We start from the raw sequence: 10,806 nt of genomic DNA on the forward strand, positions 1-10,806 counted from the left end.
GAGGCATTCTCTTGAATTTTATCCCAACCTGTGAATCGCCATCACCATCATGATGTGGTCAATAATAAGGTAAATGCACGATTTAAAAAAAAAACAAGATGTGCGAATCATATGACTATAATCATGATATGTTGCAAGCGGTTGCACATTTAAACAGCACGAAAACATGTGTGTTGCACATAGGTGTGCCATTATAGGTACAGTGCATGTTTACAATTTTTAAACGTGTGGCGCGGTTGACCGGCATAAGTAGTGGCACCCGTCCCAGGTCGGACCCCATAATCAAGCAAGAATCCAAGATAAAAAAAGGGTCACGCCCGCGAAGTCCTTAAGCTTCACAGATTCGTGGGAACTGTCGGCTTTGCCACAAGGAGTTTTTTTGAGGATGCAGGAGGTGAATGGACAGTACCCTAATCATAAACAGCTCCCATGTAAATGAACTGAGTGCACGTCACCTTGCTCAATGTCATTTGTTTCCGCCTTTGGTCCCAGCAAACGCTGGAGCATGAATCCTTTTTCTGACGTACACGTAGCCTATACCAGGGGTTTGGTATCCAATACATACTTACATTTGCTTGTAAGCGGTGCTGGTCATGATGATCTAGCAAGTATAGCGGTATTAAATCTGCAGCGGGAATTATTTCCGACCTCACTGGAGTTACGATATCATGTCTTTCACACCAAACACGCCCTGAGCACACGAGTTTGCGCCCGTACATTTCGTGAACTTGCGTGAATTTTCCAAACTCTGAATCCATTGGAATGCTTAGTCCATCTGAGTTCGACTGAGTTCTGTGTCCAGTTTGGGTTCTGAGCCCGAGCAAGCTCTGAATTCATTATGAGTTCTCAGCCTGACTGAGTTCTGAGTCTGTTTTAAGTTTTGACTTCCAGTGAGTTCGGAGTCAATTTTGAGTTTTGAGCCGGGGTGAGTTTTGAGTCCTTTTTGAGCCCCCAAGTGAGTCGTGAGTCCGTTTGCAGTTCTGAGCCCTAGTTATATTTGAGTAACTTTTGAGCTGTGAGTTAATTTGAGTTTTGAGCACGAGCGAGTTCTGATTCCATTTTTAGTTCTGAGCTCCGGTAAGTTCTGGGTCCATTTTGAGTTTTGAACGATGGGTTAGTTGTTAGTGAATTTTGAGTTTTGAGTCTATTTTGAGTTCCGAGTCAATTTTGAGTCCTGAGTAAATTTTGGCTTCTAAGTCCCTTTTGGGTTCTAAGTCCCTTTTGAGTTTTCAGTCCATTTTGAGTTCCGAGTACATTTGAGTTTTGAGTTCGAGTTATGGGTTCAGATTGAGTTCTCAGCCCGAGCAAGTTCTGAGTTTCGCGCTCGCTGTCAGTTTCAGTTAGAGTAAGCTTAGATTAGTTGCTCAGCAATGAGTCTGAATTTGGGAGGGGATTGTAAAAATACATGTGTGAGTGAATTTGAGTGAGCCCGTTCCAACTATGTCGAAGTATGGTCGTAGGCATGCACGCGTTCGACGTGGACGAGGACTTTTGCCTTTAGAAATTGGACCCCTCACATCGTTCGTGAGTGCGACACTTCTGCGGTAATCAATAGCGTGCACCATAGAAGAAAATTTTGCTAGTGTGCGTTGTTTTGGCTGCCCCTATAATGTTTGTTGCTTTTTTTCTGTAGCTACCACAAAACATCAAGAATTACATTGCCAGGAAGACTGTTATCCTTAGTAAATACGTGCAATATTTACGTCACAGCTGGAAAAACCAATTTGATTTCGTCTGTGCAGAGTAATGTTTCTTGTCCAATGTGCACAGTGTACCAAATGGCAAGGATAAAACTATTATAAAGGAAAAAGGTATACTGAGGACCCTGGAATGTTGTCCGCGCGGGGACTGCGCTAAGCGTTCGGCTTTGGCCTTGTGTATGTGCTGCCCGCCTGGCTAAATGATTTGACCACTCCGCGTGGTCAGTGACTCTATGCCTATGAGTGCTATTAGTGCATGAGATTGAGTGTTGGGTGACGTGGTGGGATTGATTGGTTCATCTGGCCAATCAATGGCTCATATTAATTATTTTGAAAGGGGTCTTCGCTCCTTATTTTTATTGTTACCTTTCCTTTAGGTACATATGTATATATATTTGCTGTGTTGCTACCATTTCTTTATGAATCTGCCTCACTTCTACGCCTGCACCATCGACCATCCCGTGCTGTGGAATTTCTGTACTTGCTCCCCCCTTATGTAATACCCCGCAAGGGGCCCTTAAGGGTATAATAAATGATGATGATGATTTGCCTGTTGTTGGAAATTAACAATGTGCTTAATTTCGTGAACAGTAGTTAATCTATTTTGCAGCTTCCCTTGGTATTCTTGTGTTCATAGTATAAATGCTAATTTGATTGATTTATTGATTGATTGAATTATTTTTGATTGATTGATTGATTGATTGATTGATTGATTGATTGATTGATTGATTGATTGATTGATTGATTGATTGATTGATTGATTGATTGATTGATTGATTGATTGAGGGGTTTAACGCGCCGACGCAACGCAGGCGATGAGGCGCGCCGTAGTGGAGGGCTCCGGAGTAATTTTGACCACGTGGGGATTTTTAACGTGCGCCGAAATCTCGTACACACGGGCGTTTTTTGCTTTTTGCCTCCACCAGAAAAGCGGCCGCCGCGGCCGGGAATCGAACCCGCGACCTCGTGCTCAGCAGCACACCTTAGCACTGAGCCACCATGGCGGGTGTAGTATAAATTCTGCTGGGCCCTTTGACACTCCGCATTCTGCAGGAACAATTTCATTGTGGTTCAGCCTCACCTTTCCCGACATCCCTGCTCTAGAATGTGGAAATACATTTAAAGAGCTGAGCCGTTCTCTCTACTTTGCTAGTGATGTTTATCTTTAAGAAGAGAAGGCCGCTCGGCTGTCTACCTGTGTCATTGTTTTTTGAAAAGAAAAACAAAAAATACAAATTTATTGGAGAATTTGACATTGACAGAAAACCAATATTTTCGGAGTTCAACCCCTCTAACGCATATGAAAGCCGCTGTTTTATATAGTCGGGTAGCCACAAGAAGTAACTTGGCGAAATAATTTATATTGGCGCTGAACTTTCTGAAAGCTGACATGTGGCGCCCTGTGGTGACTGACCTTCAGACTAGCCTATGCATACAAACACCTCCGTCGGTTTCAATTCTTGGTTTAAAAACTGCATTAACGAATGAGTGCGAGTGGCCTTTATTATTGTTTTGGATTCTGTGAAGTTTTCAAACAGTTCTTTTCATCCCACGCACAGTTTAAAAGTATGCTACCATGGGGCTAACTCTCATGGTTACCAGTATTCATCTTCTGCAGCATATATAATGGTCACAGATCTAAAAATTCCGCTTTCAGATGGTTAAATCTTTGTACTGACACTGATCAGCAAATCATTCGGTTCAACATGTTTTGCGTGACGCCCTTTATTTGGGATGGAGATCATATACTGCACAAAAATTGGTTGTCTGAACCATTACTAAAAATTACTGCGCAACGCAGCAAAATTTGTTACGGATTTCCTCCAAACCTAATAATTTCCCAAAGTGAATCTCTCTAAGTTATTTAATGAAAACGTGGTATCTTTTATATCATCTTGGAAGAACGGGTGTAATACTTGGTGTTCTTTTAGTAGTGTGACTGTTCTGAAAATGTGTGGTTCGCGTTTACCAATAGTATGTCAAGCTCTTTGCACAAGAAAAGCGTCCCAAATATTTATCTTCGAAAATGCGAGGTTGACAAGTCGTTTGACCTAGAACTGTTTTAACACACACACAACAATGTTTGAACAATTACAGAGTAACCTCCTAACCATGATCTCCGGTTCTGATGTGAACCATTTTGATTTGTAGATGTACCAACCCCGAGAACCGATATTGCTCTGTAAAAATGTCGAACATCACAGTCGCCGAATTTTTTCGGTTAATGTCGCTGAAATAAACAAAATTTACAGGCGCGTACCAATGTTATATGGAACCTAAAAGATGATTGTTGTTCATAACATAGGCGTTTTGCAAGTGAAACAGTCAAATGTTAACTGGAAGGTAGTCCAATATTTTCAGGAGCTTTCATGACAGAGTCAAGTCAACAATACCGTAAGATGTATACTGGCGTTGATGCCAAACTTCTCGTGAGTTTTCTCAATTGTGAAGATACACGAAGTGTTTATGACTCAGAAAATGTAAGTTCTACCCATCACCTGGTTCTACTTTACGTCGTGCCTTTTGTTCTAATGCTCCTGAGGCGTCATCTTATAGATTTATGGTTACAGTGATTCAGTCAGAATTGCCTGGGCAGTTGAACGAGTTAAACAATACACAAAACATCCAACAGAAACACGGAAATTTGGTCCTCTCAGTGGAGTGTAATTTCATCAGTAAATACATGACCTTTACATAAATAAACAAAATGAAACAGGCGTATGCATAACCCATTATATTGTGCACAAAGGGGTCTTGGTACACCCTCTAAATATAATTTGATTACGAAGTACCAATTATGCGGGTATATTAGCCACAGAAAAAAGCCTTGTTGAACATTTAGGTTATAATATTGGATTGAAAATCATAAGTAATTGTTGGGGAGAAAACCTAAATACAAAGGAGTACTCACCCACATTTTTTTGCTGCTATGGTGCGTACTAGCCCAGCCATTATAGAAAGTAACATTATATGGTCTACTGCACATGCGGTTCTCTTTTTTTTAGATTGTGCCTTATAGCCCAAGATCGCCGCAGTTGTCGGAAAATTCGTGCCGAAGACAGGATACTCCTTTACTACGCAGTTTTGAAGTTGTTTGTGCAAAAAATAAATATTTTAGCGTATTCCTTTGAATTCAGGCTCATTCCCTTTGCCTTCTGTATTTTAGTGTCGACATCCACATGTGACTGGAAGCTGAGGAACATTGAAATCATAACTACCTAACGGATAGCGAATAACTTTTATTTGACTAAAACATCGCTTCGTCATGCGCTTGCGCCCCGTGGCTTGCATCCACCACATATAGCATGGCCAACTGATAACATCGACTGTGGCACGAATTCCATGGTTCGTAGAGGTTTTCCGTGCAAGGTTGTAGAAGATGTACTCCACCTGCGAGATTCCAAAAAATACAACATGATTCACAATACTTAGCGAAAATACTTAACAGGACAAGTCAATCAATTGTCGCAGTCTGTTCATTTTTATAGGCAAAAAAGAACACGATCACTGCACACATTGCTAGCTACGTCTCAGATAGGAGCGCAATACTGTAAATCCTAATATCAGAATGTGTGGTTTAAAACATCAGTCCGCGCATTTGAGTGTTAGTGGAACCTTTAATCGATTGGAGTAATGTGCTAGTTGAAACTGGCAGATTTCGAGTTTACTGAACATTTAGTGTTATTTGCTTCATTAACACTATTAAGAAACTCAGTTAATCTTTCTTTAGTGCTACACTGTCTACGTATGTATGCATGTATGTGTGGGTGCATGTACGTACGTATGCATTCATTCATGCATTCATGCACACACACACACACACACACACACACACATATATATATATCTATATCTATATATATATATATATATATATATATATATATATATATATATATAGCGAATCAGAATAGGAAATGAGGGGCTCGTTGAAAATAACACAGAAATAAGGGTTGGCAGTCGAGAAAACCTCGGAAAGCAAAGGGGAGGATGTGGTAGATCATTGAAACAGATTAAGAATTTGGAAAGAAAGAAAGAAAGTGAAGAAAAAATGCCCGCCAGGTGGGATCCGAACCCACGACCTCCAGAATACCGGTCTGGTGCGATAACCACTACGCTACCGCCGGGGCGATTTTCCCATTCACTTTCTGGGGTATTTATGTTAGGTATGTTTGTTTCCTGTGCTTGGGGGTGGTAGCCAGCGCCATTCGGACTAATCGGGGTGAAGGGGACCTTCTTTTTAACCCCCGGGTCGTGACTCGAGTGTCTACGACATGTCCAGAGTGGTCGACCAGCTTTGAACCCTCTTAAGCTCCCTTTGGCAACAAGACTGCCAGAACAGAGGCCCTCGCTATGCATGTAGCGAATCAGAATAGGAAATGAGGGGCTCGTTGAAAATAACACAGAAATAAGGGTTGGCAGTCGAGAAAACCTCGGAAAGCAAAGGGGAGGATGTGGTAGATCATTGAAACAGATTAAGAATTTGGAAAGAAAGAAAGAAAGTGAAGAAAAAATGCCCGCCAGGTGGGATCCGAACCCACGACCTCCAGAATACCGGTCTGGTGCGATAACCACTACGCTACCGGCGGGGCGATTTTCCCATTCACTTTCTGGGGTATTTATGTTAGGTATGTTTGTTTCCTGTGCTTGGGGGTGGTAGCCAGCGCCATTCGGACTAATCGGGGTGAAGGGGACCTTCTTTTTAACCCCCGGGTCGTGACTCGAGTGTCTACGACATGTCCAGAGTGGTCGACCAGCTTTGAACCCTCTTAAGCTCCCTTTGGCAACAAGACTGCCAGAACAGAGGCCCTCGCTATGCATGTAGCGAATCAGAATAGGAAATGAGGGGCTCGTTGAAAATAACACAGAAATAAGGGTTGGCAGTCGAGAAAACCTCGGAAAGCAAAGGGGAGGATGTGGTAGATCATTGAAACAGATTAAGAATTTGGAAAGAAAGAAAGAAAGTGAAGAAAAAATTATTCGGTTATCGCACCAGACCGGTATTCTGGAGGTCGTGGGTTCGTATCCCACCTGGCGGGCATTTTTTCTTCACTTTCTTTCTTTCTTTCCAAATTCTTAATCTGTTTCAATGATCTACCACATCCTCCCCTTTGCTTTCCGAGGTTTTCTCGACTGCCAACCCTTATTTCTGTGTTATATATATATATACCGTATAAACCGGAATATAGGTCGAGTTTTTTTCCAAAAAAATCCGCACAAAAGTCACCCCTCGTCTTATATAGCGGTCATTGGCAGAATGTAAATCGTTGTCTGGCAACAATGTGCAAGCGCAGTCCGTCGCCATTGCCATTCGTGTCGGACTGCTCTCTCGCACTATCAGGCTTTTATTTGATTTCGCTTTTCTCTAGTTTTTCGTCTTTTACTCGTTTATTGTGCGTGCGTGGGTACATTTCTGTACGTCTCTGTTCCGAGATGAGTGGCGGCAGTTGATGCTAGTTCACCGCGGCGTTTAAGCTGACGGCGATTGAGTCACCGAGCAGAATGGGAATATGGCGGCGCAACGCCAGTTAGGCGTTTCGGAGAAAAGTGTGCGGTACTGGCGGAGCCAGAAAGCTAAGCTGTGCGCGTGCAACCCCCGAAACTGATCGTTCCGTGGACGACAAGCGGTCTACCCCGAGTTGGAGAACAAAGTGGCGGACTTCGTCCGGGAACTTCGCTCGCGATCGCTCCGGAGGCCATGCGCGGACTGGCTCCGCGAACTGTACAATGAGTGGATAGCCGGCGACAACAAAAAGACCTATACGGGCCGGTTGCGACCGTGTCAAGCTGGGTGTCCTCCTCTTAACAGTCGCTGCCCGACGACATGGTTACACGAGCGTTCAGGAAGTGCTTCATCAGCAACGCGCCTAATGGTATGGAAGATTACTGCGAAGCAGTCATCCTTGGACGACTCTGAGAGCTCAGGCGAGTGACTTCGGCAGGCATAGGGAGTGGCAGTGACGGACGGGCGTCGAAAATAAATATAGACATTGTGATTGCGCTTCTGTGCCGAATTATTTTTTGTGAACTTTTCCCACCTCAGGGTAGGGGGTCGACCTATATTCCCACTCGACCTATAATCCGGTTTATACGGTATATATATATATATATATATATATATATATATATATATATATATATATATATATATATATATATATATATATATATATATGTGTGTGTGTGTGTGTGTGTGTGTGTGTGTGTGTGTGTGTGTGTGTGTGTGTGTGTGCATGCATGTACGCACTACGGGGTATACGCAGCTCAACAAGCTGCTAAATACATGAGATATTTTAGTGCGAACTTCCCGTCTCTACAAGGTGGTTTTCTAAAACAATATTCTTATTTTCCGTTCCAGCAAGTAATACTTTGGAACAGACAATGAACAATTTACGTACACCGGAATTTTTAGTCTTTAAACTGCGTCCTCTGAACAGGAATATAACTTTTTTCTCTCTTCAGCATGCGCCTACAAGTTGCATACTGTATTGCAGGTTCACCTCAGCTATATAAGACTAATCGTTTACTCCCAAAGTTTCACCTTTAGTTAGCTACCATTATTCGGCTGCCTAAATAGGAAAAGTAGCAACCACAATACTGGAGACCTTCGCACCACTGTTTGGTTGATTTGTGTTGTAGAAACCACAGGGGTGCACGAAGCTTGTGAGGCGAGCTATACAATCGCCAGTTAGATGCGAAGCTTTGATTTAGAGCCTACGAGTAGGAATATTTTACACACGTTGAAACGCGGTTGTTCTTACCTAGTCAACGGTAACTTCAAGATGGCAGGGACGGACTTTGTACAAGGACTGGGGTGTGGCCTGGTCTTGCCCAAGGTAGGTGGGTGGTGATGCCTCACAGTACAGTCCGTGCCCTCTAGCGTATATAGCGTCACTAACAATGGAGACGAAACATCAATACATGAGCAACTGTCATTAGTAAAGCAAGCAGCAAGCACAGCTCATTATTGGCAATCATTCACCTCTCTTACGAGGCTTCCTACGAAGAACTATCCCCTGACATTTTTTGTATTTGCCCTCAGACTACAACAGCAACAATTGGTGCGCGCATTTTTTCGTAATTTGCAAAGCGAAAACATTTGTTTTCAAACGCTTGTTTTTGTTTGTTTTAGTGTTTTTTTTACTTCTAGCTTGTGTTACGTTCAAAAGACAGTGAAAGAAAATCCCTCCGAATGATTCCCTTTTGGACTACAATAACCATAGGTATGATAACCTTACCAAAACCATGACTATGAAGACATTACTGCCCATTAACAGCCACTGCTAGGATTCTTGAAATATTTCATTAAAACAGTCTTTTATTTCATTGTGGGTAAAAGAGCGTTTTTGTATATTTATGAAGCTGATGAAGCTAGGTTACTAGCGACTGATCAAAAAACTCCCTGACGCTACACAGACAGACTATACTAAAGTTATTCATTTAGTAGACAGCAAATATAATATAAACTAGGTAACTTGTACGCATGAGGGTCACATTGATTAAAGGCTTGCATTGTACTTTCACATGATTGTTCTGATGGAACGGGTGAGTCTTTTTTAAGACAGATATGAATCGTTGGGGGCTAACTGCTCGTTAAAGGTTTTCTAATCCTCTAGAGGTTAAGTAAGCTTCTGTCTTGTGGTCACAGGCATAAAGGTGGCGTTAGGATATTTACTGAATTCCCAGAAATATTTCTGGAGTAGGGCTCTCGCTCCGATAATATTTGCGACGTTTGATGCGTGGACAAGTTCATTTTGTAATGAAGTCGAGCAACGTGAAATTTGAAGAGACAAGAGATAAAGGCGATGACGACCACGCCGCCGACGCACAATTCAGTTTTTGTTCGCAAAGATATTGCCGCGAACCATACATTGGGTTTGTTTATTTGTGTTTTTCTTTTACCGCCCGGCTGCGCCGGTCTGTGTTATCTCTGCGCCAAGGGAAGCGCGTGTTCCATTCTTTCTTTCTGTGCCGCATGTGTTATCTGTTTTGATAGGGAGAGCATTCCGATCTAACGTGAACAGCCCAGAATAATCTTCGTGGATCTACTATGTTCTCGATGCAAATCGACGTTTCGAGAACCACGCGCGCCGAGGGATAAAAAGCCTGCAGTGCGGACCCCGGGGAATTCGATTCGACGACACTCGCCTGTGCAAGTCACTTTGTTGACCACTGCTTCGCCGCCTCTGTATTCTTTTGAGTTGTTAGGGGAGCACAAGTTCGCTCCAATAAACGTGTTTCTCATTCAAGACAACTGCATCGTCCTTGTCTTCGTGACAATATCAATAAACTTTCAATAAATCAGTAGGGGTGAGCGTGCCAAATACTTCAACTGAAGAATGAAAGCTTCCTTTTTGTCGCAACCAAAGGCTTCCTCTTGCACAAGGGGAAAATGGGAGGATCTGTATAATTCTCTACGGAGGTTCGATCATTTCTTGTCTCAAAAGCCGCATTCCGCAAGCCTATAAAGAATATACTTGCCAACTTTGGGGACACTCTCCAAGCTGTGTATTCAAACAAAGAGATCTGTACTAAATTTCGTAATGTCCTTCGAAGGCAACGAAAATTCGACAGCATACCAAGCTTGCTATGCTCCAATCAACAAGTTTTCTCAACAGACAAGCTTAAGAAGTTCGAGTAGGGTTCATGCTAGAAAGAACTCGAGCGCGTGAAGCACTGCAGAGATACATCGGCTTCTCGCTGAAAATTTTACAGAGCAAGTTCAACAGGCGAGGCGTTGAACAAAAGTAGAGGCTTAGTGTTTATCATTGCCAAACATGTCTTGATCCTGTGCGCTACTTTGCGTCCGTACAGAGGGATACAGGACTTGGAAGCACAACCTTAGCGTGGCCGGTGCGCTGATGTCCGGAGTACTCTAAAAAACTGCTTTTGCAAATAAAATAAATTTTTATAATCTGCCTCGCATAGGCGCGAGTTTCGGCACCGACATGCGATTAAAATATTTTTCCCACATGGCATTGACTCATGAAATCACAGAAATGGGAAGAAAAGTCAACAAGCATAGTGTCATGTCAAAAAAGAAGAGTGCCATCACCAAGTGTTCTTCAGGAACCAGCTTAGCGTTGTCGTCAATTTTGGGCCCCTC

At 42.7% G+C, this 10,806-nt stretch overlaps 1 long non-coding RNA gene across 1 annotated transcript; it reads right to left on the reverse strand.

The window, feature by feature from the left end:
- Positions 1-4,908: 4,908 nt before the first annotated feature.
- LOC144162013 (uncharacterized) lies at positions 4,909-10,806 on the reverse strand. Its single transcript, XR_013320568.1, has 3 exons — positions 10,756-10,806; positions 8,462-8,594; positions 4,909-5,090 (listed from the first exon to the last, which is right to left on the reverse strand). It is a non-coding gene; the product is annotated as an uncharacterized LOC144162013 (long non-coding RNA).

The sequence above is a fragment of the Haemaphysalis longicornis genome, unplaced genomic scaffold (genome assembly GCF_048455015.1).
Source record: "Haemaphysalis longicornis isolate Haplotype H1 unplaced genomic scaffold, Haemaphysalis longicornis Haplotype H1 scaffold_12, whole genome shotgun sequence".
Taxonomy (NCBI): Eukaryota; Metazoa; Arthropoda; class Arachnida; order Ixodida; family Ixodidae; genus Haemaphysalis; species Haemaphysalis longicornis.